Below are 27,015 nucleotides of genomic sequence, written 5' to 3' on the forward strand. Positions count from 1 at the left end.
CTTTATGGGAACCAATTGCAGTCTTTGAATTTGCCTAGCACTGCTAAAGGGGGTTGGCTATGGCCTCTGGGTTTGTCACCCACTCTAGCAAATGACTGGTGAATTCTCTTTCTTGGTCTTAAGTAGGGGTGCTTTGAGTTCTTGATTGATTAATTTGAAAGTTGCTGATTGATAGACAAAGGGAGTTTGATTCACTCTTCACATTGTACATACATACACTTTGACCTAGCAATACCACTACTAGGTGTATCGTAAAGAGATTAAAAATAGGGTAAAAGAACCTATGCATAAAATAATATTTATAGCAATTGTTTTTGTGGTAGAAAAGAACTGAAAACTGAAGGGATGTCCATCAATTGAAGAATGGATGAATACATTGTAGTACATGCTTGATATGGAATATTGTGTCATAAGAAATGAAAAACAAGATGATGACCAAAAACCTGGAAAGATTTTTCATCATTCTAATTCTCTTTTGAGATTGCTTAGTTTGCCAATTCCTGGAAAGTGTTGGAGAGGAAACTTTAGTAGATGTCATCCATTGAACAAGCAAACCAAATCTATATTTACATTTTTCTCTGGGTACATTCAGTCTCTCTTCTCACTGGTCTTAAGAATGTTGTCAAAACTCATACTCAACTTGCTTTGTGCCCTGAGTGAATAAATTTCACTCATGTACTTCATGTTCAAGCATGTGGCTGCTTTTGCAATGAAGATAATGCTGAAAACTTGGGCAATGCCTTTACTTTCAAGGTTTCAAGGGCAATTTGAAATTCTAAAGTATTATAGGATCCAGGCCTCAAAGAAAATTGTATTTGCTGATGCTAAATATGTTTGTTTTCTCACTTTGCTACCACACAGTTGACATTTGTGAAAAGTAAAATCAAATAATTGGGGAGTATAGTTCAAAATTTAAAACAGCTGGGTTGTATAGATGTCAGGGTAAGCTTCTATTAAAGATTCCTTTTACACAGGTGAGTGACTTGCCAAAGTATATGCATTTTTTCCCATGGACAAAACTAAGTCATCAGTTCTGATACTTAAAGCTCCTGTAGCCTGTCCCATAAATAATTCTATTTTTCACTTTTAAAATATATGAAGCAGTCAGATGAACCAGAAAAAAATTAGAAACCACAGAACAATTTGAGGCTTTGATTTTTTTTCTGAGACTTAGGATTCTTTTTTTTTTTTAACTTCTGATATGGTACTATGGGAATTCTTTGTGGATTTATGCTTTTATGAACACAAGTGTTTGCACTAGTTTACATGGTATACCCACTTGGAATTCCTATGTAGCTCTGTCTTTTTCAGATAAGGTGTCTGACTAGCTTATGTGGTTATGCTTTGTTGAGATTATAAAACTGCCACAGCATGTCTCAAAGGAATTCGTGAAGCAGTGTTTTAGTCTTCTATCAGACAACGTAATATATAAAGTAAGAAGGGAATATTGATAAAGTTTTCTTGTTTGTGCCTATTTTCATTATGTGTTTATATATACATATAATCAGATTGTATATCTATATTAACATTATTTAAATATTTAAATGCTTATGTTTAATTTGCTTCTGAGTTTAATCTCCCTGTGATAGCTAACTTGCCAGTATCTGATGAATGAGAGTACTTAGAAATGTCACTCAGAATAGGTGCTATCATGGTGACTCCTGGCCCACAAAAATTTGAATGAACTGTAACAAAGTCCATAAGGAAATTTAATTATCTTCCTCCTTGGGAGTAGTGATGCAAACTTATGATAGCCTAGCATTCGAGGAAGATAGCAAATTCCCCGTTTTGCTTTCGGAAGCAATCGACCATTTAAGGTTTTATTCATTCTAATGCTTTGAATGGTTCAATTCACTTATTGTCCAAGGACCTAGACTAATTTCTACTAATATATTTACACTGACTTTTACTTATACAACACAAAGTACTGTAATAAGACATGGCAACAAACATTTATTAAGTGCTTATTCTGTAATAGACACTGTGCTAAAAGCTATGGATGCAAATAAAAGGGGAAAAAGGCAGTCCTTACTGGTGCTTTTATTTTAATAGACTACAGAAAACAAAAAAAAAAGTAGAATATGGTATGGTATTGAGATCCAGATACTTAGGAACAAAGGAGATGAAGTTGGTTGTCCTAGGTCCACCCCTGTAATGGAAGTCCCAGGAAGAATTCACCAACGGGATGAATGGCTCCTTCCCTGACACCTTGGTCTCTGTCTGGAGGCATGGATTCAAATATAACTTCTGCAACATCATCATCATCATCATCAATATTTTATTATTATACAAAGGGAATCTAGGTGGCACAGTGTATCCACTTTACTGAGCCTGGGGTCAAGAAGTTTCCTCTTTGCAAATTCAAACCTGGCCTCAGACACTTTTTAGCTATGTGATCCTAGGAAAGTCACTTAACCCTGGTTACCTTAGTTTCTCATCTGTAAAATGAATGGAGAATGAAATTACAAACAACTCCAGTGTTTTTACAAAGAAAACTGCAAATGGGATCATGGAGTATCAAAAAACACTGAAAAATAACCCAGCAATTACTTTTTTCAGTAACCCTTACTTTCCATCTTAGAGTCAATACTATACACTAGGAAGTATGTGATTTCAAATTTGAACTCAGTACCTCCCATCTCTAGGCCTTGCTCTCTATCTATGGGGCCACTAATATGACCCCTAAAATGATTTTTTAATATTAAATTATTTTTCATTATCTTTTGGATGATGTGTAAAATAAGAGACAGAATGTGTATTTGAATAGGTAGGCAGCTAATTCTGCAGAGATGAAGGCTTGGGCCAAAGTCCTTCCTCTGAAATTAACTACATATATGACTATGGTCACATCACAACTGAGTTCACTAGATCATTCTCTAATACTACATAAGTCGAAGAGCACTAATCAATCTGCATAAGTAGAGGAATTTTCTTCATGAGCAGTTCATCACAGACACTGATTAAATCATATCTGGAAATAAGATAGAATAGAAATAGAGTTAGGACTCTTATAAAATATTATTCCCTACATATGTTCATTAGCTTATAGAAACAAAAACAAGGTGCTATCATGACTCACAGTCTAAAATTTTAGAGAATTGTGACAACAATAGTCCAACCTTCAATCCCTACCCTCAAGGTTTCAGTTACCCTAGCAAGGATGTTCTTATCTTTTCAACTTCACTTTTTGTGGAGTTTAGGGGGACACCCCAGAGCAAACATCTGAGGGCAAAAACAGGGAGAGAGTGTATATAATTAAATAGACAGACAGACAGATAGATAGACAAATAGACAGACAGACAGACAGATAGATAGATAGATAGATAGATAGATAGATAGATAGATTGTTTGATTGATTCATAGATTGACTATGCATAAAATGTATAAAGAGTGAATAGGTGTTCAATTCAGTCTTCCATGGTAGGACCTGGAACATATCCAGCAATATAGGGACCCTACTATAACTATGTTTATCATTGGGAGAAATGGTGCAAACTCATGAAGGCCCAACCTTAAAAAGATAAGAATGATCATAAATTTATAGAAAAATCATTGCCATTCCTCAATTTTCCCCACAACATCCAATCTGTTACCAAGTTTTGTCAATTTTTCTTTGCCCCCATATCTCATATACTTATAGTCCTATTTGACACTGCTACCAATCTGTGGCAGTCTCTTGTCACTCTAAGACTGAACTATCACAAGATCTCTGTTTCATCTCAATGATTTTAGTCTTTCTACATTCCAACCTATTTTGTATTCATTCGCCAAAATGCTTTTCTTAAAGCTTGTGACTGAGTTTACCACTCAGGGATATGTTGACTAATGTTTAACTGGTTATCAAAAAAAATAATAAACTGAAAAAATACTTTTACATTTAATCTTTATTATCCTTTTTTTCTTTCTCAAATCTATAAAATCAAAAGAGCAATAAAACAACTCCTGATTTTAAAAATTTGCCAGTTTTTGAGATGTTAATGCTCATATTTACAATTTAACCATTTGGAAACAGCTTCTATACACCATTTCATCCCCCTAGTCAATAAACTGCAGTTTGCCCCTATAACTCCTAATATCAATTAAAAAATCCTGAGTTTGGTTTTAGGCCTTCATAATGTGAGCCCTTGAAATCCTCTCTATTTCTCTACACCATACATACATTCTCATATTCTCAATCCTCAAATAAGACACTATTACCTAACTGTACATTTTCACTGATCTCCTTTTTATCTATAATATTCTTCCTCCTTGTCAATATCTTCTGGCTTTCCTGGCTTCCTTCAGGTACCAGATAAATCTTTTCCTTGTCAAGAAGCCTTTCTTCATTGCCCCTTGTCTTCCTTTTATTGAATATCTCCAGTTTATCCTGTGTACATCTCATTTTACATAAGTGTTGGCATGTCGTCTCACAATAGAGCATAAACTCTTGAAGGCAGGGCCTTTGTTTGTCTTTTGTTTACTGCCTGTACTTATGCACACTCTTTGGCACATAGGAAGTGCAAAATAAACACCTGTAGACTAACAGAAAATTTATATATAAAATGTCAATAGAAATCTCAAATGATCTCCTCACTGGCTCCTTTTCTTCATTAGATATTTTAATGAGAGTTGCACTTTAAAAAGAAAAAACAACAAAACCCCAAAAGAAAGAAACATTCTATTAATTCTTCCATCATTTTCATATTGCAGAAGTGGTTTTTTTTGGAATCTTTATTTTCTAATAGTTCAGGTGTGAATTATTGAATGACATGAACAAGATTTTTCATTTTGTCTTCTCTAATTCTAATCAGAGGACAGTTCTCTAAAACATGTTGTAGAGCCAAAAGCTTTGAAAGGGTGTTTGTTTTGGTTTCACCAATATTATGAAGGATTTGTAGAAGTCACATGAGCAGAGGGATAGAACTGAACTTAGATTCAGGAAAATAAGGGTCAAGTCTTACCACTGACAATAAGACTCTTAGATAACTCATTGATAGCCTAATACTTTAAGGAACTTATTAGGACCTATTCTCAAGGTCACAGATATCATTATACCAAGAGTTTTTAAACTGAAAAATAAATAATCACAGTTACTCTCAGCATTTCCAGACCATAAATTAAATTCAATTTCTAGATCTAAATCTACAGTTTTGGAAGTGAAAGATACATTTCAGTGTAAGTAGAATGCTTTTATTACACTAAATAAGTTTTCAAACTAGAAATGTACACTAGAAACCTATAAGATGACAAATACTTGGAGTGGCGTGGGAGTAGCAGAAGAGTTTCAAGAAATTGGAATTAAAGCTCAACATTACACCTCTTTGGTTTTGGTAAATATGATTTTTGTTTCCAATATTATTTACTCTGCATTTTTTCTCTTCAAAACATGTTCCCTCAGAATTTTCTACATTAATTAAACCTGCTATTTACTCATTGATATTTTTTGGTTTCCCAGTTGCATTGACTTTTCCTCATTTACTCTACTTGAATTGTGTCCCAAAATGCTTTCTAAAATGCCACTATTTGCCAACATCCTCTAAGTTGGCAAGACCTTAGTTGATAGGTTTTATTTGTTATAAAAAAAGTTCCCTCTTATTTATAGCAAATAGTTTTGTTGGAATCACATTTTTCATTTTGTGAAATATTGCTGTTTCATTTCTTAGTTTTCAATGCATTGTTAAGATCATTTAGATAGTATATAAATTAATTCCATATTAAATTGTTAAATGAAAATGACATTAACTAGATGGGTTTTCCCCCCTTGGTAAGTACAAAGGTCATTTAAAAATTAAACAAAGGCAATTTTTTGTTTTGTTTTGTTTTTTTTCAATGACCAAAACCTGGGTGTTTGATGTAGCAAAATGTGATGTTGGGATATTCCTAGTTAAATAAACATAAACTCTGAAAACCTGTCATTTTCTATGTATTACATATTCACACATGATAGTTGTCAACTGCTATTTATTTATATAAGTAGATTCAGTAAAATCTCTTTGTTCAGAGAGAAACATGTAATATTCCCCAAAACAGAAAGGTGGGAGAGCATCCCAATTCTAAGCATTACTATAAATGTTTTCTAACTATAAAACCAGGAATATTTATTTTGATTTTTATGACAACTACACTAAACACCGTAAATGGGCTTTTAACTTAAAATATCTTTTTGTGTCATGTTTCCTGACCCTATGGCTTCTGGGCTACATATTGACTATACTGTTCAGTTGTCAATGACAGGCCCATATAGAATGAGAAAAACAACCACCAAATAAGATCAGGAAGAAGAACAAGAATAAGAAAGAGGAGAAGGACAAGAGGAAACATGAAAAGAAGAAGAAAGTTAATTCACATTTATAAATAATTTTAATGTTTTCAAAATATTCTCCACAAAATAACATAGGAAAGTATGTGGGCAGCATTATGAACCCCATTTTATAGATGGTAAATTTCAGGTCTTGTGGCAAGGGAATGACAGTAATTGGCTTTGAACTTAAATACTTTTAGTTCATAAATCTTAGAATTATCTCTCCAATGACCACCTCATATATATGCATGTATATATATACATATATGTGTGTGTATACATACACAAGGCAAAAGCATAATTCCACGAGCTTCAATTCAATAAGTTTTACACCATATATTCTATGTGAAATGCACTCTGCTAGATATTAGTGAGAGATACTGAAATGACACAATGTACAGTGTCTGACATGAATAATTGAAAATCCCATGGGGAAGAAAATAAATTCACATGAAGCCTATAATATGAATTAAAATTTTAGATACAAAGGTTTGGTCTAAACTGCTAGGGGAACTATGAGAAAAGATAGTTCACATAAAAACTTCTGGGAAGACAGTGAAGATGTACTTTGAGAACTGTTGGAAAAAAAGGAAAAGAAGATGATGATAATTGTGATCATAGCTGTATAATAGACACTATGAAATAATTAGGGGGAAAGTTAATTTAGGAATAAGGAGCTCTATGCTTGACTCCAGTCTCTTGTCTTTTTAGATGTGAACATAAGAAAATCTCTTTATTACGCTGAACCCTGAATTCTTTATCTAAGTAATAGTATTAAAATATGATCACTATAGCTCTAAGTTCTAATGATTTAATGATTCTATGGGTCCATTTACATACACATGTGCATATGCAGGTGTGCATATATTTTGTTTTAAATACATAATAGCAATGAGAGGGAAACTGTAAAATCATCTTTACTCATTAAGGTTCCCCATGCTCTATTCAGAAATGATAGCTCCAACATGTCTAATTACAATTGGCCCAAATTCACTCTGTAATTATAATTGGACACATTATTCTTCATTTTCTGTCTTAAAATTTTACTATCCCTGTGCACTATTTAATAGCCATATATTTCACTCAATGAATACAGAAATGAGTAATATATTCTTTCCTTTAAAATAATATTTCTCATATTACTACAAACCTCAAATTTTAAAATTTTACTTTTGAATTATATTCATAATAATTAAACATTATAATTAATCAGGTTAATGACAGACCAAATAGGTAGCAGTTCAACATTTGCCCCAACTTTATCTTATATAATATATATCCTCTCACCTTTTTCCTGTCAGTATTACAGAGTTTTGGAGAGATTCTTCATTCATCTGTTTTTTCTTATTATACTATTTTCAGAGGTTAGTTTGCATAAAGTTCCTTAAAAAACAAAAGCAGCAGATAAGTCATAAGATAAAAGTGACCGTGAAAGTAAATATGTTTTCACTGAAGATCCTGTTTTAAAGACTTTGAGTCTATACAACAGTCATTTTGTTTTTATAGTGTTTATAGATTAATCAAATCTGTTCACTTAAAAGCTCTTGTTGAATTTTTTATGCTTCAGCCATTCATTTGAACCATTAATAGTAGTAGGAAACACCTGAAATGATAAATTAACAGAAGACTTTCTTTTTTTAAAACACAAGCCTCTTTTAATGCAAGTGATTCATTAGAAAAGCAAATACTGGACAGTTTAAAGGAGATTCCATCCACATAAAGTATAGCAGGTTTTTATTAAGATTTTTATTAGGGATGCTTGAAGGAGCCAAAATGTGTTTTGATTGTGGAGGGTAATGAACCGAGATAAAGATATATGAGCATGGAGGAAGAGTAACAAATTAAAATGGTTCTGAATTTTCACCTAAAATTAAAATCACCTTTTCCATGGCTCAAATTAATCATTGTCTACAATTTCAACAAATATTTAATACTGTCCTATATTAAGGAAAATTGTTTTGGGAGCTGAATATTCAAATATGGAAAGTTAGCATAATACATCAAGGAAGTTATATTGTTATATGGGGGATAAGACCATGAAACAGAAGAAGTTTGAGCAGGGAACTTCTATAGTGACACAGAGAATAGAGGTGAAAAAATACTTTTCTAATTTCAGTGAAATGGTAGGAGACTAGTGACATGAAACAATAATATTTCCATTGAAAGATTACACATACAGAGAGGCAGAGCCAAGATGGAAGTGCAGTAGGAGGAGCCTTCTGAATCTCCTTCCAACCAATCATTACAAAGAATCTCAAAAGGATAGAAATCAAAACCAGATGAGTAAAGGGTCTCTCCTGAAAGGTAGGAAGTGAGTGGTAATTCCTAAGGGGGCAAAATTGCACTAATCAAAGCTAAAGCTGACCACCCCTTCCCCATACCACCTACCACACCAGTCAAAGTAAGGCCCAGGCCAATCTCCAATTTCTCTGGGCCTGAATGAAAGTATCACCTATTTACCCATGAGGGCAGTTCCAGGGCTTGGCAGCAAGACTTGAGGTTAAAAAAGACAGATCTTGGACAAGGGAGCAACTGGTCACAGCCTAAGCAGCAGGGGCTGAGAAGATAACCTCAGGGAAAAACATTTAAAGCCCCTGCTACACAAAGAACATCACAGATCTACCTGCCTTCACTTAGGTTTCTTATGGGGAAATGAAGATAGTACCAAGGCAAAATCCTTAGAGACAGAATCTAAGAAAGCAACAACCACCAATATGCAGGAATCAAAATCTAGTAGTGGCAATAGGAATAAGTGACAGGAAAGAAAGCTCTTGACACTGAGAAATTTCTATGGCAGAAAAGAGCAAAATATAGAAGCAATAGCACAGAGTGAGAAACACAATTAAATTTTCTCAAAAAATGTAAATTAGTCACAAGCTCTGGAGAAACTAAAAAAGGAGTTCAAGAAAGATAGAATAAGAAAGTAAGAAAGATAGAAGAAAAATGGGAAGAAAAGTGGGAAAAAAATAAGTGAAAGTAATAAAAAAAAAACAGTTTAAAAGAGAAAATTGTCCATATTGTAAAAGGAGGCACAGAAATAAAATGAAGTAATAGCAAATTGGATACCAGAACTGACCTGCTGGAAGCCATGAAAAGCAGGTTAGACCAAACCAAAAAAGGAAAATCCAAAGATCATAGCTGAAAATCAGTCTTTAAAGACTAGAATTGGGCAAGTAGAAGTTAATGATCTCACTAGATAGCAAGAATTAATAAAGCAAAATCAAAAGAATGAAAAAATAGAAGGAAACATAAACTATCTCATTGTAAAGACCACTGAACTATGGAAAGCAGATCCAGGAAAGACAATTTGAGAATTTTTGGACACACTGAAAGCCTGTAACAAAAACAGCAACAACAACAACAACAACAACAACAAAATGACACCATATTACAAGAAAATATCTGAGAAAACTGCCCTGATATTCTTGAAGTAGAGGGAAAATAGATATTGAAAGAATCCACAGATCACCCCTACATTAAATCCCCAGGAATGTTATAGATGTTAAGGCCAAATTCAAGAACTTCCCAGGCCAAGAAGAAAATACTGCAGGTTGCCAGAAAGTGACAATTCAGATATCAAGGAGCACCAGTCAAGGTTACAGTGAATTTGGTAGCTTCCACATTAATGGACCACACGGCTTGGAATATGACATTCCAGAAGTCAAGAGAATTGGGTCTACAATCAAGAATCATCTACTCATCACAACTGACTATAAACTTCCAGAAGAAAGTATGAGCATTTAATAAAATAGAAAATTTCCAGGCATTAATAAAGACCAGAAATAAATGGAAAATTTGAATTCCAAATATAAAATTAAAGAAAACCATAAAAAGGAAAACAAGAGAGGGGAAAAATTAAGGACATCAATAAGGTCAAATTGATTATATTCCTATATGGAAAAATTATATCTATAACTCTTAAAATTATTTTCTTTATTATAGTAGATAGAAGAAATAGTCATAGGCAGAGGTTGTGTTATTAAGCTATTTAAGATGACATACAAAAAATGGGGGGAAAGGGGATGATACTAAGAGAAACTTGAAGGAAGAGGTAAAATAGGATAAATTATATCACATAAAAAGACACATGGAGGTGGGGAGAGGGGGAGTGAAAATATTATTATAAGAAGGGGAGGATAAGAGTCATGACAGGTAATATTTAAACCTTACTCTTAGTAATATCAGATCTGAGAGAGAAGAACAACCAGATCTATTGGAATACAGAATTCTATCTTACCCTACAGAGAAGTTGAATGGGAATAAGGAAGGGGTAGGTGAGGGGCAAGGAGAATTAAAAGGAAGGGAAAGATTGGGAGGTGCAATCAATAGACCTTAAAGGCAAATTGAAGGGGAATAAGAAGGGAGAGGGTAAAAGGAAAATAAAATAAGGGTGGGAAAAAGGAGAACTGATTAAAAGCAAAACACTGATGTGGAAGGAAATATTGAAAGAAGAAAGAGCAGGATTAAAAAAGGAAATCAAAATGCGGCGGAATACATATGGGGTAGTCATATCTCAATGTGAATGGGATGAACTCACCCATAAACCAGAAGTAGATAGCAGAGTGGATTAAAAACAAAAAAACCTACCATATGTTGTCTACAAGAAACACACATGAGGCAGGTAGAGACATACAGGGTAAAGGTAAGAGACTGGAGCAGAATTTATTGGACATCAACTGAGAAAAAGAAGGCAGGAGTCACAATTATGATATCTGACAATGCCAAAGTAAAAACAGATCTGATTAAAGGTATAAGGAAGGTAATTACATCCTGATAAAAGGCAGTATAGACAATGAAGAAATATCAGTTCTCAACATGTATGCACCAAGTGGTATAGCATCCAGATTTTTAAAGAAAAAACTATTGGAGATTAAGGAGGAAATAGATAGTAAAACTATACTAGTGGGAGACCTGAACATTCCTTTACTGGATCGAGATAAATCAAACCAAAAAATAAATAAGGAAGAGATAAGAAATGTGAATGAAATCTGAGAAAAATTAGAGTTGATATATTTATGGAGAAAAACAAATAGGGGAAAAAGTAATACACCTTTTTAGCAGCACATGTTATATTCACAAAGATTGACCATCAGATCTAGATAAATCAAACCAAAAAAAAAAGAGAAAAAGTGAATTTTATATTCTATGTAATTCATTAGCTCAATATGATAGGCACTAAGTCAATTCTGCACTAATTGAGAAATGTTTTAGACATATTACTTATAGGTCTACTCTGAGGCACACACAAAGACAGAAAAGGAAGGACTGGATTATAGCACAATAAGTTTCAATGCCACATTTCCAAATAACTTGCTACCATACCCATGTATCCTAACATAAACATTTATTAGATTCTAATTTTCTACCACCTTGACACCTAAGCAATGAATGGTAAATATTCTCCTCATCCTAGCAAGTTCAAGTACCATTATTGCGCTTCCTGGACAACCTTCCTTTCCCAGCTTTCAAATCTTAGTCTGAGAACAGTATTTAATAATAATTCTCATATCTACAAACTTTAAAAATGAAAAGAAAATATTCTAAACTACTTAAACCTCTTCCAGATAAAACAAAATCTAATTATACTGGAACCCTATTATTAAATATCACTTAATTAGAATGCAAGAACATTAATTGACATAAAAATGTTTTCCATTTTTTTCCTGAATTAATCCATCTTGAATAAATATTATTCTATATGTTATCTTCTTTTGAGGCCTAAACAAGAACCATATACCTATTTATGCCTCTTCTCCTTATATTTCTAAACTTTCTGTTGTCTGATTTTGGACCTCATCATTAAATCAAAACTGTTTCATTCAAAGTTATCAATGATCTTTAAATTGTAAATTGAAAAAATTTATTGGAATTTTTTCAGGCTTCTTTCTCTCTGTCCTCAGTCACATTATAAATCTCTCATTTTTTTTAAATTTTACTTTTGCATCATCTTCTATATTCAATTTCTTTCCTTTGACATTGTTGCCATCCAGATGTAAGCCCTCACATCAAATGAAAACTATCAATAAACTCTGCTGACTTCTCCAAGTCTCAAGTCTTCCTGTACTCCAGTCTGTTGGATTCAAAGTCATGTTCTGCTTAGCTGCCAAAGGAATTAAAGGCCTTACATAGGTTATATCAGTACTTTCATAAAATACACATTTCCATGTTCATGTGACAATAGAAGATATTTATTATACACACAATAACAATCTCATGAAGAAAACAAAGTGGAAAATGGCATACTTTTGCATGCACTGAGAATTAATGAGTTCCTTCTTTCATTAAGGATAACATTTTCATCATGAGTCCCTTGTGGTTACCTTGGAAACTTGCTTTGCTGTTAAAGGTTAACTCTTTACAGTTGATTGTCATATATTATTCTTTTATTATTCTGTTATTTAAAAAAAATCCTGGTTCTGCTCATTTCACTTTGCGTCAGTTCATATAAGTCTTTCCAAGTTTTCCTGAATCATTCTGTTTGTTATTTATTATAGCACAATAGAAGGCAATTACAACTACATGCCACAGCTTGTTAATCTATTTTCCAAGTTATGGACATACTCTGTTTCCAAATCTTTACCACTAAAAAAATGCTGCTAAAATATTATTATATTGGTGGATTTTTTCCTCATTATCTCTTGTCTCTTTTGATACAGATTCAGTAGTGGTATTTCAGGGTCAAAAGGAAAAAACACACTGAGGCAATTCTGCAATAGCTGCAAAGTGTTTTAGAAATTTTATTTACAAGTTTTGTCTGAGCCACACACACTGTTGTAAATGGAAGTTTATAGTCATTTAGGTTTGATTAGTGTACCAATTGGGGTGTATGGGGTGCTCAGGGAGGAGTAATATCTTTGTTATGGAGGGCTTGTCATGCCCTCCTAGGGCAGCTCTCCAGCCTCTAACCCTCACCTGACACCCAGCTCTCACTTGTGGCTCCTAGTAGCTGCCAGCATGTGGCAGCGGCCACACCCCAGGCAACGGCTTCGACAGGCCAGCTAAACCTTGTGAGGGTAGCCATCGGGTTGTCGTGGACCCCTGGTGAACTAGGGCTTTGTTCACCCAGCATGTGAAGACTAATTCGGCTGAACAGATGGAAGAAACCAATAAGAAGGTTCAACGGCTGAGATGGCGACGCAGCAAAGCACTGTGGAGTGCTTAAGGCGTGTTGGAGCACAAAAGACAACATGGCCATCCAATGCAGCTAAGGAAGTCTCCAGATGTAATGACTTTTTGTGCCACTGGACGCAGGCTTCCAACACTGAGTGCGTAGGACTGTCTCTGTGCATTGGCTTTTCCACTTAAATCTTCATGCACAAGTGTCTTTGTGCACAAAAACACACAAAGACAATAGTCATCCTTGGTTACCAAGAGACTACTACTACTAGTGTACCAATTTCTCCACATCTTCTCCAATATTTATAATTTTCTTTCTGTTCATATTATCCAATAATACTTGTGATGTGGAACCTTAGAGTTGTTTTAATTTGCATTTCTCTAATCATGAATGATTTGGAACATTTTTTATGTCTATGGATAGTTTTAATTTCTTCCCCTGAGAATTGTCAATTCATATGGTAGGTATTGGTTTTGTTATTGATGTGCTATGCTAATGGTTTTCCTAATATTGAACAATCCCTGCATACCTGGTATAAAACTACCTGATGTATTCTTTTTCTTATGATATAATGGTGTATTCTCCTTGCTAGTATTTTGTTACTTTGTTTTTGCCATCAATGAGCATGAGGAAGATTAGTCATTAGATTTATTTCTCTGTTTTAGCTCACCCTGGTTTAAGAACCAGTATCCTATTTATATCATTAAAAAGAGTTTGGAAAGATTCCTTCTTCGCCTATTTTTTTAAAATATTATATGTCCTCTTTTGTTCATCTTGGCTGTGTATATTTTTTTGTAAAAACTTAGTCTAATTCAATTATATTTTCAGATTTTTTGGCAAATAGTTGGCCAAAATAATATCCAAGAATTTTTATTGCTTTAATTTCCTCTTCATTTTTTGTAATATCATCTTTCTCATTTTTTAATAGTGGTTATTTAATTTTCTTCTTTCTTTTTGTATCAATTGAATCATAGATTTATTTTCATTATTTTTTAATAAAACCAAATCCTTATTTTATTTGTTATCTCATTTTTTTAACTTTCATTATTATTCATCTCTTCCTTGATTTTCAGGACTTCCAAATATGGGGTTTAATTGGGGATTTTTAATTTATTCTTATAATTTCTTTAGTTACATGTCCAATTCCTTCATATTCCCTTTCTCTGTTTTATTGGTGTAAGCATTTAGAGACATAAATTATCCCCTAAATATCGTTCTGGGTACATCCCATAACTTTTGGTAGGTTTCTCCTTCATTTTCTTTTTCTTTTTTGAATTTGTTGATTGCTTCTATGATTTGTTCTTTTACCAATTCATTCTTTAGGATAAGATTATTTAGTATGCAGTTAATTTTTAGTCTCTCTGATGCTCTTTGCTGAATATAATTTGTATTACATTTTGGTCTAAAAAGAATATCTCTTATATTTCTACTTTTCTACATTTTTGTGAGGTTTTTATGCTTGATTTCTATTACCATTTAGTTTTCTCCATAGGTTAATCATATCAAACTTTTCTAAAGTTTTATTAACATCCTTCACTTTTCTTCTTTATTTTGGCTGTATTTATCTACTTCTGAGAGAGGAAGCTTGAAGTCTGCCACTAGTAAACTTTCACTATCTATTTCCTACTGTCATTCATGGAACTTTTCCTTTAGGAATCTGGATGCTCTCATATTTGGTATATATATATATATATATATGTTTACTATTGTTATTATTTCATTGCCTATGGTACCTTTTATCATGAGATAATTTCCTTTCTTATTTCTTCTGATTGGCTTGATTTTCTCTTGTTTTGTCTGAGATCATGATTGCTATTGTAAATGCCAAAAGTATAAGGATAATTTTAGTGTTTTGACTTAAAATCTAAAATAAGTTGTCACCATGGGAAATTCCCAAATATGAAAAAGTACCCATGTCAGCTGGGATTTATAGAGATTTTAATTAATAAAGAAAGAAGGAATTAAGGGAAGGAGAGAGAGAGAGAGAGAGAGAGAGAGAGAGAGAGAGAGAGAGAGAGAGAGAGAGAGAGAGAGAGAATTAATTTAAACTGCTCTGGCTCAGGCTGAGCCAAGAAGTAGAAAAAGGCCTAGGCCAAAATGGCCTAGGCTTGAGCCTAAGGGAGAGCAAGTCATATCACTCACCACAAGACCATCTCTGAGCTGTGTTCTTCCACTCCAAACTGAAATTCCTCTCCAAACTGAATGCAATTATCTCCTGGCTTTTTACCCCTTCCTTTTAAAGAAATTTTCTCCTATGTCACCTCCCCTAAATTTTCACATCTACCAATCACAGTAGATGCTTTTTTCCAGGACTGCCCATTCTTAGTTCTCATCTTCTTTGGTTGTCACTTTCTCTGGTTAGATTATATCTTTTGAGTACTTCATGCCTCTTTGTTAAGCTTTCCTTTTGTAAGTTCCTTGACCTTTTTTAGGTATTAATTTAACCTTTACAGGTACTTAACAACTTTTTTGTATTATATCTAAAAATAGACCTACCTTAAGGTTCCAGCTTTACTATAAGGTATGAGTTAGGGACTTTCATTATTCAATCAGGAGTTTGCAACTTTATCTTGCCCTAAGGAACTGTCTGAGTAGGGTGGAATAATTTTAAAAGTTCACACTACCACCCGGTTAATTTTTTTTTAACTTTAGCTTAGGCAAGGGAGATTCTGCGCTAGCCCCTTTCTTTTACTATGTGCTCTTCTCCATGCTTTAAGAGAATTATACTGTAGGATTCCAGTTTTTAATTGGCTGTACTATCTTTCCCCTCAGTTTTATGGGAGTTAATCCCATTTCTATTCTTTATGATTGCAAATTGTGTTTCACTCCATCTTATTTTCTCTCTGTTTACTACTCTCTCTCCTTTTAGACTTTCCCTGGGGACAGATATATTTTAATGATCATATTTCACAATTAATCCTCTTTTTTTTGATCATCACCTCTTCCCTCTTTCTGGCTATTTTTCTACTTCCCTCAAGGCTAAGGTCAGTTTCTATAGCTGAATGTGGGTTTTATTCCCCCTTTGAGCTAATTCTGATGATGTTAAGTTTTCAGCATTAACTGATACCTCCCTCCATCTTCTCCATGTAATGAAGATTAGAAGGTAAACACACTGAGGAAAATGTTATAACAAATTTCTCTGAAAAAGGTTTAATTTCCCAAATCTATAAAAAAGTAAGACTATAAGCCATTCCTTAATTACAAATGGTCAGATGATATGCACAAGCAATTTTCAGATGAAGAAATCAAAGCTATCAAAATTATATAAAAATATTCTAAATCACTCTGGATTAGAGAAATGCAAGTTAAAACAAAATGAGGTAACACCTCATATTCATCAGATTGGTCAATATGACAGTATAGGAAAGTGATAAATGTTGGAAGAGATATGGCAAAATTGGAATGAAAAAACATTGTTGGTGGAATTGTGAACTTATTCAAACATTCTGAAGGCAATTTGGAACTATACCTAAAAGGCTATAAACCTGTACATATCCTTTGATCTTATAATATCACTACTAGGTCTATATCCAAAGGAGATGAATACAAAAGAGGATTAAGAACATACTTGTACAGAAAGTTTATAGTACATTTTTTGAGTTGGTAAAGAATTGGAAACTGAGGGAATGAGCATCAATTGAGGGATGGTTGAACAAATTGTGGTATATGTTGGTAATGAAATACTGTTGTGCTAAAGAAATGATAAGCAGAATGATTTCAACAAAAGCTGGAAAGGTCTACATTAACTGATGTAGAGTGAAATTATCAGGATATATGAGCAATCTAACCCAAAGATTAGGTAGATATTCATATGTCTAAAAGATAAGATTGATGACTCTATACTCTACCCATGACCCATTTGGATTATACAAGTCATTTAGAATCTTTAAATCAAAGGGAAATTTTAGTCACTCTCTTTACCTAATCCCAGATAGCTATCCAAAATTGTTGCCCTGGATTGAAAACATGACTATTTTTTTCATCTTTTTAATTTGCATAGAGTAAGATGAATGCTCAAAGTTATTTTGTATGTATTCATCTCGTTATTAGTGATTTGGAATAATCTTTTATATGGCAATTTTTATATGGCTGTTAATTACTTGCAATTCCCCATTTGATAAATGTTATATCCTTTGGTCACTAATCTTTAGGAAAATAATGGTACATCTTACATAATTCAGCTATTTCCCAAAATATTTTGAAAAAGAGATTGATACCAGAGATATTTGATACAAGCTTTCTCCCATCATTGACCACTTAAATCAATTTCCTATTTGTATGATTTTATTGACATAAAACCTTTTTATTTCATGTAATTAAAGTTATCTAATTTTTCTTTTTTAATGGTCTCTCTCCCTTGTTCAAATTGGAATTATCTGGTTGTATTTAGTTGTAATTGTTTATTTATTGTCCTTTCTATTTATATCATTGTAATCATTCTACATATTACTTTTCTTGTTCTAGTTGTCATTATTTGTATCTATGTGTTTGCTATTTCTTACAATATCTTAATACTCTGTTACATTAATTTGCCATATTTGGTTTCCCTATTCCCCAATAAATTATCTAGTCTACCATTTTAATATCTTTTTTTTAGTTTAATATTTTTTTGTCTATCTATTTTTCAGTGCCCTCAAGACTGTCTATGGGCCATTAAAACCCACCACCACTCCCTTGCTATCTTCTGATAGTGACACTCTCATAAAAGATAAAAAAGGCATCAGCCACAGGTGGAAAGAACACTTCAGTCAGCTTCACAACTGACCCTCTTCAGTCGACCAAAGCGCCCTTGACCAGATCCCCCAAAACTGCACCATTGAACAACCTGACGTCCCTCCTTCAATAGAGGAAGTCCAAAAAGTCATTAAACAAATGAGTGCAGGCAAGGCACCTGGTAAAGATGGGATCCCAACTGAGGTGTACAAGGCCTTAAATGGAAAGGCCAGGCATTCCACATAGTGCTGACCAGCATATGGGAAGAGGAAGACATGCCCCCAGAACTCAGAGATGCCTCCATCGTAGCCCTATACAAGAACAAAGGCTCACGAACAGTCTGTGACAACTACAGAGGCATCTCACTACTCTCTACTGCTGGAAAGATCCTCACCCGTGTTATACTCAACAGACTCCTGTCATCTGTTTCAGAGCAGAACCTGCCTGAATCACAATGTGGCTTCCAACCAGATCGCAGCACCATCGACATGGTCTTCATGGTGAGGCAAATGCAGGAAAAATGCCTTGAGCAGAACATGAGTCTCTACATTCTCTTCATAGACCTGACAAAGGCATTCGACACAGTGAACAAGGACGCATTGTGGGTGATCCTCAGCAAGCTCGGTTGCCCAGCAAAATTCTTCAAACTGATCCAGCTCTTTCATGTCGACATGACTGGGGAAGTCCTATCTGGTGGAGAGACTTCCAATCCCTTCAACATCTCCAATGGCGTGAAACAAGGCTGTGTCCTTGCTCTGGTGCTATTCAACCTATACTTCACCCAAGTATTACGACATGCTGTAATGGATCTAGACCTGGGCATCTACATCAAATACCAACTGGATGGCTCACTATTCGACCTTCCCTGCCTGACTGCAAAAACAAAGACAACAGAGAGACTCATCCTGGAAGCTCTCTTTGCAGATGACTGTGCTCTCATGGCCCACCAAGAAAATTCATCTCCAAACCATTGTGGACAGCTTCTCTACAGCAACAAAACTGTTTGGCCTGACTATCAGCCTTAGCAAAACAGAGGTGCTGTTCCAATCCGCACCAGGGAGGCCAACTAACCAGCCGTGCATTACAATCGACAGCGCGTAGCTTTCTAACGTCAATACTTTCAAGTACCTGGGCAGCACCATCGCCAACGAAGGGTCCCTAGACCATGAGATCTATGCCAGGATCCAAAAGGCCAGCCAGGCACTCGGGAGGCTGCGCTCCAAAGTCCTCCAACACAGTGGTGTAAGCACTGTGATGAAGCTCAAAGTGTATAACGCAGTGGTCCTCAGCTCGCTCCTGTACGGTTGTGAGACATGGACACTGTACTGGAAGCATATAAAGCAGTTGGAGCAATTCCACCAACGCTCTCTCCGGTCAATCATGAGGATCCGATGGCAGGACCAAATCACCAACCAGGAAGTCCTCAACAGAGACAACTCCACCATCATCGAAATAATGGTCCTCAAAAGCCAGCTACAATGGTCTGGACACATCATCCACATGGACCCACAGCGAATACCAAGACAGGTATTCTATGATGAACTATCAGCTGGACTCAGGAAACAAGGCTGACCAAAGAAAAGATTCAAGGATCAGCTAAAATCCAACTTGAAGTGGGCTGGCATTACACCAAAACAACTAGAACTCGCTGCCTCTGTCAGAAGCAGCTGGCAAACCCACATTAACCATGCCACTGCCACTTTTGAAGATGAACGATGTCGATGTCTTGCCGCTGCGCGTGAACGCTGACACCAGGCCACAACCAACCTCCTGTAACAACTGGTGTCTCATGCCCCATATGCCACAAACTTTGTGCCTCAGGCTTTGGATTCCAAAGCCACATGAGTGTTCATCAATAGATGATAATGCACAAAGACAATAGTCATTCTCAGTCACCAAGAGACTACCACTATTCCCCAATAAATTATTTAGGCTACCATTTTAATATCTTTTTTTAATTTAATATTTTTGTCTACCTATGTTATTATTCATTCATTTTTTTATTTCTCAGCTAGAGAGTCAAAGTTTCACAATACCTTATAAAAAATTAGCTTACCAAACTTCAAATACCTAATCAGTCAGCTTCTTAACAATCCACAATCTTGTTTTGTTAAAAATTTATAGTGTTTATCTTTTGAGAAAAAAAAAGGAAGAAATTGTTTAAGCATCCCATCAATTTTGGGATAAATAGATTTAGAAAAGCAAATTTTTATTTTTCATACCTTTTTCTGAAGAACTTCATTTTCTCTCAAGGTTTTAATTGCTCTGCAGCAAACCCAGAGGTGAATTCTTTTTATTAATTGTGTCAGAGGCACAAATGTAAATTTTAGAAACAGGCCTCCTCTTTTGTTACTTCTGTCATTTCATAAAGTCAAAAATTGAATAAATTTGTTCTTGGCCTTCAAGAAAAATATTACTCTCTGCATATGTTAACAGCTTCTAGCAGATGTTAATAATTCCTAAATTGAGTTTTCTATCCTTTAGCTAATTTAAGCTATAAATATGTTTGCTTCATATGACTTTTTTTCTGGTATGACACAAGCCATCCTTAGATTTTATCATTGCTTGCTACTAAAAATAGTAAAATACAAAATTTAAAAATCAAGTGAGATATTGTAACTTCCTCCTCATAATTTAATTTTAAGTTTGGGATATTTGTATCAATTCATGTTAAATGCTCCTTTCCCCTGCAAGTATACATATTAACCAATGATTACACTAGATAATCTATAAGATTATGTTCTTCAAATACTAGGTTTTATTTCTCGATTTGTGAATGTGTTAACATTATATTTTCTCAGTATTTCAATTGTCACTTCTTTAAAATGATGTTTTTGGAGAATAATTTGAATAGAGAGAATTTCTATCCAAAACTTCATATAGAATTGAAATTATATTTCTGTCTTCCAAAATTTGGTTTAACAATGTCAAGATCTTTTGGAACTGTGCATTTTAAAATGATTCTGAACCTGGTAGCTACATCTCCTAGGACTCTCTACCTCAACTTCCTCAGACACCTCCCACTTCCTTTGTAAAGAAGAGAGAAGTGCAGGTTTCGGTTCTTTTTCTGGAGAAGACCCTTATGCCCCAAGACCCTTTTTACCCCTGGACTGGAGATCTAATTTGCTCTAGCCTTCCCAAACCTTTATTTTCCTGGCCCAAATAAATCTATCTAAAAATCTCTGAAGTCTGGCTTGATTTAATTTAATTCCCAAGCCTAATTATAGTCTAAGAAGAAAACCTGGTCAATTTCCCTACCCAGGCTAGGGGAGAGCTGACTACATCCCTTGCCTTCCTTTCTCTTTTTTTCCCTACCTTTTCCTTCCTTTTCTCCATCAATAGAACTAAGATTTTTGCACAAGAATAAAATGAGCCAGTAATGCTAAAAGCAATAGACTGTTTTATATCAGTTCCTTTACCCTGGAGCTAGAATGATATCTTAAAAGTAGTATTAGGAAAGGGCTGGAATACAGCTAAGTATGCCACCTCACAAGTGACCAATTAATCAACCATTTAACAATCATTATGCATCTACTGTATGTCAGGTACTATGTTAGCTGCCAGGAAAACAAAAAGAAAAAATAAAATAATTGTTGACGAGCTTGCATTATAACTGTGAAGATATACATATAATTAATTATAAACAGAAAAAAATATAAAGACAATAAATAAAAGGTAGTTAGTAAGAAAAGTACACAGGTTGAGTAATTCTGAAAGGTTTCATGAAGAAGGTAGAGTTTAAGCTGTACCTTGAAGAAAGAAAACAATTCAGTACCACCCAAGTGAGGAATGATTGCATTCTATACCTAAGGGAAAGCCAATGAAATGACATTGAGAGGAGAAATGCAATACCATATATGAAGAGAAGAGCAGGCAGTTTGGCTAAAATATGTAAAATCAGGCTGGAAAGATAGGTCAGACTGTGAAAGTTTTTAAAAGCTTAACAAAAGGGTTTATGTTTTGTTTTAAAGGCATTAGGGAATCACAGTAGTTTACTGGGCAAGAGAGAGACATGATCACATTAGTATTTAAGGGAAATGAGTGAAAGCTCAGAAAAGGAAAGACTGAAGTTGAGAAAGATCTACTTTTCAGGGATTAGTAAGGACTGTGATACAATAGCCTAGGTGAGAACTAATGTGGGCCAGAGCTAAGATGCTGACCGCATGAATAGACAGAAGTCTCAGATAGAAAAAAAATATTATGAAGGTAGAAATTATAAAAATTGGTAACAATTTCAATATGTAACATGGAGCAAAATGAACTATCAAGTAAAAAAAATCAGATTATTGACATAAGAGCCTGGAAGAATAATGGATGATTATGCCAGAAATAAAGAAGTTCAGAAGACAGGTGGCTTATTTTGGGGGAAGAAGGATGAGTTCATTTTGGATACATTTAGATTGAAGTTCCTCTGTTACTTAATTTAACATATCCCTCTAATAAGTAGTTATTTATTTGATACTGAAGCTGAGAGGAGAAATTGTGTCTGAATTAATAGATTTGTGAGCTATCTGCTGAGAATAGATAATTAAACCCATGGGAGCTTGATGAGGTCATTAACACTAGAAGGGACAGAATTTAAGAATACCTCAAAGGACCATGGACTAAATTTTTAATGAGGGGAAACAAATGAGAATATTTGAATAAAAACTACTGTTTTAATATTAAATAATAACTTTTTAAAATTTTTATTTAGTCAATTTAAAACATTCCTTGGTTACAAGAATCATATTCTTTCCTCCTCTCCCCTCCCCCAACCCTTCCCATAACTGACACATAATTCCACTGGGTATCACATGTGTCCTTGATCAGAACCTATTTTCATGTTGTTGATATTGATATTTGTTCATTTAGAATCTACATCCCCAACCATATCCCCTCGACTAATGTATTCAAGCATCTGTTTTTCTTCTGTAATTCTACTCCCACACTTTTCCCTCTGAATGTGGATAGTGGTTTTTCTCATTTATCCCTCCAAGTTGTTCAGGATCACTGCATTGACACTAATGGAGAAGACCATCACCTTCGATTGTACCACAATGTATCAGTACCTGTGTACAATGTTTTCCTGGTTCTGCTCCTTTTGCTCTGCATCACTTCCTGGAGGTTGTTCCAGTCCCCATGGAATTCCTTCGATTTATTGTTTTTTTGAGCACAATAGTATTCCATCACCAACATATATCACAATTTGTTCAGCCATTCCCCAATTGAAGGGCATCCCCTCATTTTCAAATTTTTTGCCACGACAAAGAGCACAGCTATGAATATTCTTGTACAAGTCTTTTTCCTTATTATTTCTTTGGGGTACAGACCCAGCAGTGCTATGGCTGGATCATAGAGCAGATATTCTTTTATCGCCCTTTGGGCATAGTTCCAAATTGCCCTCCAGAATGGCTGGATCAATTCACAACTCCACCAGCAATGAATTAGTGTCCCCCACTGTTACAAGGGAATCACTTTAAAAGACTGATATATATATATATATATATATATATATATATATATATATATATATATATATATATTAATTTAAGGTCGCCAAGGAATTCAGCTATGTAATTCCTTAATGAAAACTCAAGTCAGCAGTCAACCTTTTATGGAGTTTAATTACAATAGGAGGAAGAAAGGAATTAGAGATAGAGAGAGAGAAAAAGGGAGAGAAAGGAATAGGGCTTAAATACCCCTTCTGTTTAGGCTGGGCCAAAAGGCCCAAGCCCTTAGATAGCTGGGGCAAAGAAAGGAGATCAGTCCCTATTACTCATGTGACCAAAATGGAGAAACAGTCTCAGAGGCCCCCACCTTCAGCTTCCTTCAGAGCAAGCTTCTCAGAGTACACTGCCACCACTCCGATCAACTCCTCAACCACCACGAGTCTTCAGACCCTCCTGATCTTTAAGGAAACCATCCAAGTTGCCTCCCCTCAGTTCTCACATCTACCAATCACTGTCCATCAATTTCCCTGTGCCAATGGAGGTTCTAGCTTAACCCAGGACCGCCCAGAGGCTTTGCACATGTCTGTTGAAGGTCATATTTTCAAATGATTAAATCTTTGCTCCTTTGCTACAGCCCTTTCTAAATCCTGTTAACCTGAGTAGGGTAGAGATTGGAATAATTAAATTTTGATCTAGGCTGCAGCCCTTACTCAATCCTGTTAGGACTGAATAGGGTGGAGATTGATTCCAAGTATCTCCATTGTATCAATTCTAAAATCAATCATGACTCAAAGAAATTCCTGTTCTATGCTTAAGCATAGGTCAAAGTCCTTTCCATTGTTCAGCAAAAGGTTTCTGTCCTAAAGTAATCTTAAGAAGGGAAGAGAAGGAACCTCCCATGCCAATGGGGTTCCTATTCCAATAGACTATCAGTAAGAAATTTTCCAAGTATGAAATATCCCAATGGTGAAATTTCCAAAATTTATAAGTCTAAGGAATTTTGAGGTTTACACCACTTTGCCACATCCCCTCCAGCATTCATTACTTTCCATAGCTGTCATGTTAGCCAATGTGCTAGGTATGAGGTGATACCGCAGAGTTGTTTTGATTTGCATTTCTCTGATTATAAGAGATTTACAACACTTTTTCATGTACTTATTAATAGTTTTGATTTCTTTATCTGAAAATTGCCTATTTGTGTGCCTTGCCCATTTATCAATTGGAGAATGGCTTGATTTTTTGTACAATTTATTTAGCTCTTTATAAATTTGAATAATTAGACCTTTGTCAGAGGTTTTTGTTATGAATATTGTTTCACTAAGTTATAACTTTTATAATTATTTATATTTAAATATATATTTGCCTAGATTTGAAAAATCAGAATAAACTTTTATTAAGTTTTTTTTAATCTTGCTCTATTTGACTTGAAGGAATCCAGGGAAAGGCAGGATATGGATGTGAGGAAGTAAAGAATTGCAGGTATGAAAGATAACTGGTGAAAATGTCCATAATGAGAATATGAAGTCTCTTGTGTGAAGAACATTAAGAAAGTTAGTGTCACTAGTCTAGAATAAATGGAACTGAGTGGAGTAAAATGATACTAAAAGTAGGAGGAGACAAAGTGATCAAGAGCTTTAAAATTCAAATAGGACTTTAAACTTGATCCTCTAGGTGAAAGAAAACTGCTAGAGTTTATTAAAGGGGATGGGAATGGATATAGTCAGACACATATTTTAGGAAGATTAATTTGACAACTTTTTTGAGAAATGAAGAGGCAGGGAGTCCAACAAACAGACTAATGTAATATTTCAAGTGTGAGGCAATGGGCACTGATAGTTCCAGAAGAGAGAAGGGGGCATATGCAAGAGACATTATGGACCTAAAATGACAGAACTTGTGATATACTGAATTATTGGGCAAGAAGGCAAATAAGAGAAGTTAGGATTCCAGAATGATACCTAGTTACAAACCTAGTGGCTAGAAGGATGGTGGTCTAGGGAAGTTATGACAAATGAAGAGATTTTGAAGGAATGACAATGAGTTATGGTTTAGATAAATATAGGATATTTACTTTGATATGATTAATAGATAATGCTAGGAGAGAGGTAATAATTGGAGAAGTCTAAAATTTATCTGCATAGAGATGATTAGTGAATAGTTGAACCCTAATGAAATTACAAAGTGAAATAATAAAGATAAAAAGAGAAATGGACCCCGAAAAGTCTTGGAGAACATTTACAGTTACAGGGCATAATCTGGATAAAGATTGTGGTATCAACAGTGTTTTTTGAGCTCCTGTCAACCTCAGATTTCCTGAAAACCTAATTTTCCTTAACAATCCCAGAACCACTGATATATGAAATTTTCTGATGTATCCAACTAACGACATAATTTATTCCTCAATTGCAACCTGGTTAAAGTCAGACTCCCTGACATAGTTTCCTGGTATGGAGGCATAAAAGTCCCCAGCTATGTAGTCAATGCCTCTCAGGCTTGGTGGGGTGTCTGAGACCACATGGATCATCATTCTCTGCAGACATACTTCCAATACATATTTCAAGATTGAGATGGGGTGGGGGGGGCTATTTAGGGGATATTCAGAGATGCTAAATACCACTGTATCCTTGCTGGATTTACTATTTGAGGGAAGTAAATTTTCTCATTTGTTAAAATTCAGAGGCTTGCAAAAGTCTCACTTCAATCTAAAATGGAACCTACATTAATTGGGTCCAACATTTGACATGTTTTTAGTTAGTAGGAAATTAAAGGTTAGTGAAAGATTTGGGTTGATAGAAGAGGTAATCTGGTGGGGACAATTGGGATCACTTGTGCATTTATAAAGAGTTTTCTTGTCAAGGAGAAGGGTCACCTCATTAAAAATAGAGCTGAAAAAAGATATAGTAAAGTTTGACATTTGAGTGATGTGAAACAAGGAACAGGGGAAAAGTTCTTATATTCTTGCTTCCTTATGAAGTTTCTGTCTACATTATCTTTCACTGGAGGAAATGTTGAAAAGTATTGAAAGCCTTGGTTTCTAAGTTTTCCAACTCTCTACTTTCCCCTAAAATACAAAAAGGAAATTCTTTTTATTTCTCATTATCTTATGAATAAATATGTTTAGGAAAATCCCCAAATAATTATTTAATATATAATTTTAATTAGCATTTAAATCTTTAACCAATAGCATTGTTTTCTACTTCCACAATATCATTTCTCCCATATCATCACATAATAATGTAAAAAAAAGCTAAACAAAATGCTATCTGACAATAACAAAGTAAATAGAATATCATAATTTTCCAAATGAAATTACTACAAATTATCAGTATGTAATAATTGTTGCTTTATTTATCACATATAATGAGGTACCACCTCCTACTAAAAGAAATTCAAGATTATTTTTCCTCTCTTCTTTTTCTGAGTATTTTGTAGTTAATAGAATTAGATGGCAATATTACATTTTGCAAACTAAT

This window comes from Monodelphis domestica, chromosome 2 (assembly GCF_027887165.1).
Source record: "Monodelphis domestica isolate mMonDom1 chromosome 2, mMonDom1.pri, whole genome shotgun sequence".
NCBI classification, from domain to species: Eukaryota; Metazoa; Chordata; class Mammalia; order Didelphimorphia; family Didelphidae; genus Monodelphis; species Monodelphis domestica.